The following is a 4,361-nucleotide window of genomic DNA, read 5'->3' on the forward strand; positions in this document are numbered from 1 at the left end:
GACATAGATGTGACATTTGGTTTACTATATACAGTATATATAATTTTTTATTTTTATGTTGTAGCTTGAATGTAATCTGGATGCATTGTCAAAGAGGACTTCGGCCTTGCTGCAACCACATGTGCTTATGTTGCCTTGTATAATATCTACTGCGGATTAGCAGATATTTACCTCTTCATGTCTGAAGTAGGCACATTTTATTCAGGGTTCAACTGTCCTCAGTGTTTCCTTTACTGTCTGTCCCTGTAAATGCAGAACCTGTTATCTTCTATACAAATTATGCCGAAACAGTGACTGTAAGTGTGGGACTCAAGTTGGGTCTTCCCATTGACCCTATGCTGTATTTACACACTTTACGGTAATGTTAAAGCACATTAGTCCACTTTGTCTTCTGCAAGTTCATTCTTCTGATGTTTTTATGAGAATTGGAAAAGACTTAGGAGGAATGTATCTGTTTTATGTGAGGATTGTATGTCCTTTGCCTTAGGTTATCTAAGTTCCTTCCCTTTGTGGGTAGCAGCCATTATGTATTATTCATGTTCACCCATATAACCATCACAAGAGATTCCAATCCTGTGCTCTGACCTGTCACCAATCAGCTTGGTTCTACTGTAACAGAAGCAGGTGCAGATCTGTCTTCCTCCTAACTGTTATGTTGAAATATTTCACACGTCAAGGTAAAGAGAAGACTGGAAGAACGTTGATGTGGCCGAACCACTTTCCTTTGTGATCATTTAGAGACCGAGACGCTAAACTCAGCCAAGCTCTGTCTTTTTGTACTGTATGGACTACTTGCCATGTGAAATAATTAGCGTATTTTCAAGGGTTATTCTCCCAGGAACACCCAGATCCTTCTGTGCACTGATGTACTTGTCCATTATTCATACATATAATTCTGAGAGTAGCAGTGTTTCTATGATCATGACTTTGAGTGCAGCTATTGGCAGTCACTTGTATTCTGGTAGGTGATGCTATTTATTTTCTGAACATATTTCCTAGTTGATATGTAGCACAACTCTTTGCTAGCTATTCAATTCTTTCAGGTTTGGGGATGGTGATGCTGGACGATGAAAAACCTCAAAAAACCCTAGACACTTATTTTATTTGTTTTCTACAGCGTGTTATTTGTGATATTTACATGTTTTAATGGTAATTCAAGCACAACAGGACATAGATACTGATCTCCAATTAAACTAACATAAGTTTCCTCTTGGAAAAGATCAAATGGTAACATTCAGGAGCATGTGGGTATAATGTTTGAGTAGTTAAGCTGCGATGGTGCGGTTCCTTATGCACACTAGATTGCACAGCAAATGTGAACACCATATCAAATCCCCTGTATAGAAGTATGGGACACTTTCTTTTTAATATACACTTTATGAATGTTATACGATGTCTTATTGGATAAACATATTTTGATTTGTGTTTTTTTTTTTTTTTTTCCATTTTTCTAAAGCAATAATATTTATTTTACTTTAGAAAGAGAATAAAAATGCTACTAATTTACTCTCTATTTTAACGTAGCTGATGTGTTTGGTTGTTGCTGGGTTTGTGGAGATAAAGCTGCAGCCTCTACCCAGCATTGCCCGAGCTTGTGCAGATTTGCATGTCTGTAAAGTAACAATCAGATATTTGCTAGATGCGCTCTATGTTAGTCCACAGATGTATAATAAAAGCTTGGTTGTGGCTTCCTACTTCAGTATTGATCTCTGCCTTTGACACTGATCAGCCTGTATTCAGTGATTGGTTGTGAGTTTCGGATGTTGCTCTCATTGGCACTGAACACTCCCTCCCCTTTTCATGCTTCTCCAGGCTGGCCAATAGGATTAGCAGTGATTGGAATTTAAAAGGATAGGAGACTTTCCCCCTGATGAATAGCGCCATTTACCTCCTGGGAATCGTGATGTAATAGAGAGATTACCTATTCAGTCAGGCATGTCCTGCTGCCGGACAGCCCCCTGCCACCTTGTAATAAATGTTATGTGAGAATACCCACTCCTTTAAAAGCAGGAAGAGAGCGTACAAGCCCTTTAAATTCCTATCTGCATTGGTAGCCGCGAGCCATATAAGTACCTAGGTTGTTTCTTAACCCTCTCCCTTTTTGTTACCGATACTGTGAAGTTCCTACATCCCAAAGACTATATTATACTTGTCTTCTTTTCTACATGAACGTTGGTTTAGTACCCGATGAGTGCTGCTCTGAAAACTTGTATTTAGAATGTTTCCAAGTAACGGGGCATCGCAATAATTGAAAGCAGTTTACGCGATTACATCTTATTGGCCAAAGAGTCAATTACAGTTGAGTGGAAGAGTCTCGTTTGTGCTGGCTGGGAAACCTGTACTAGTGAGCTCACTTCGACTGGTTTCCATGATTATCTAATGGGTGGTTTCCTGTGAATCTTGCCACAAAACCCATTATTGTCAGTCTTGTTTCTGACTACTCGTGGGGCATCCATCCTCTGAGGGGAGCTCGTTCTTGTAGTCCGTCACTAGGCATTGTTGCCATTGATGATTTTTGTCTGTTGTTGTATTGTATCCGTCTATAAATTCCGTATTACTAAACAGCAATAAACCAAATGTGTGAAACCACCCTTTTTCTTTAAGTCTTTTTTATTTTTTCTCTTCATGTTTTATGTTGGTGTGTGATGATTTAAACATCCTTTACCAAAGCAGCTACTTTCACCCCTTCATTAGCATCATATGCTAATTTTACATCTTTACCAAGGAAGTGTAATGTTTAACATATCTCTGTAATTTGTATGTTCCAAACATTTATATTTTTACAACAATGTAAACTACTAACTGAACTTGATTAGTATGCTGAATAACAGACTAGTTTTGTTTGTGGCTTTGGGAACAACTAATTCAAGATTTAAAATAAAATGAGTAGCATGACTTTTATAGGCCTATTCATCATCAGGGGCCAGATGGTGAGTGGTGGCGGAAACTACAGAAGCAATTTAGCATTGCTCTCGTGCGGGGACAACTGCTCCGAAAAGCAGCTGTCCCTGTGATCCCTAACATTGCTGATCTGGCTGACTGGGCTGAAGTTACATATGCACACGGCATGCAATGAGGAGGTGTCAGAGGGATCGGATCCAGCTTCGCAAACCTGGACCTGGAGCTCTGGGAATCAGCGCCATCAGAAGATGATGTTGGTTCCTGCAGGCAAGCTCCCAAAACGTACAGAATACTAGGCTGCCTAATCGGGCCCCTAATGGTGAAGGGTTCTGTTTGTAATGGGCCCGTAACGAATGATGAACAGACCCCTTAAAGAGCTCATGCAACTGGAATGATTCTCAGATTTCACAGCCACTTTCAGAGCATCCGTAGCTGTGTCATCTTTTGTGTACATAACGAGAAAGCCGTTTAAAAAAGCGCTTTGTGTAAAAAAGTACTCCTGTTTTTTTTTGGGGTGGGGGGGTTGTGTTGTGTTAAAATAGCTTTTGGTTAGTCAAGTGAAACAGCAAGTGCCCCTTAACACACTAGGTGCCATCTGATGCCACACTCTGTGGTATAGTTAGTAGAAATAGGCAAAGGTGGTCGTCTTACGAAGTGTGAGATGCCCTATGCTATGTGTAAGTTCACTTTTGGTCCTGGTGTGTGCCTCCATTTTTGAAAGGATCCATTGATTTAGTGAATAAGATGGTGGTGTTTGTCCAGGGAGAGGTGAGGTGTTTGCAAGGAATAACATCTGACAAACGCCTCAACGTCTCCCTAGACAAAGTATGAAGTAGGGAAATGCATCTAGTTTTGCAGAGTGTTGCAGACATGAGATTTCCTTTTACAAAGTAAATTATTGAAGTAAGACAAAGGAGTGAAAATTGAGCATATTTAGGATTGCAGCCATTTTCATTCTACGGAAGACTTTAAAAGCTGGCGGTCTTCAGGGCTCATACTACACTTTTAACGGGACCCATTTTGGCACCTCCATGTTGAACTTCAATAGAGAAAACAGTCCTGATATTCCCTCACTCATTATAAGTTTAAGCCATAAATGAGGCTAAATCCAGCAGTATTTTTGTAGAAAGATCATCTTCAGGAAAGGGTTATATAATATATATAAAGCTGTAGTAGTTTGGACTGTTATTATATTTTTGCATGGTGTGCCTCTAATGATCTTTCGGCTCTTTGCTTACCTGATGTTTCCTTCTACCTTGCGGAGGCATCAGTGTAGAATAGTTGGTTGGGGTGCACTGGGCAGGCCATCCAGGTGCACTGGTGCAAAGACCAGGCATTTAGTGGTGCCCATACCCCAGAGGCACACAGTGGGGTTAGGATGCTGTTTTTAGAGTTACAGTAGTTCAACCTTTTGGGGTAATTTAAATAATTACATTTGTTAAAATTCTGTAAAATCTATA

This window comes from Taudactylus pleione, unplaced genomic scaffold (assembly GCF_031769625.1).
Source record: "Taudactylus pleione unplaced genomic scaffold, aTauple2 ptg000202l, whole genome shotgun sequence".
NCBI lineage: Eukaryota > Metazoa > Chordata > Amphibia > Anura > Myobatrachidae > Taudactylus > Taudactylus pleione.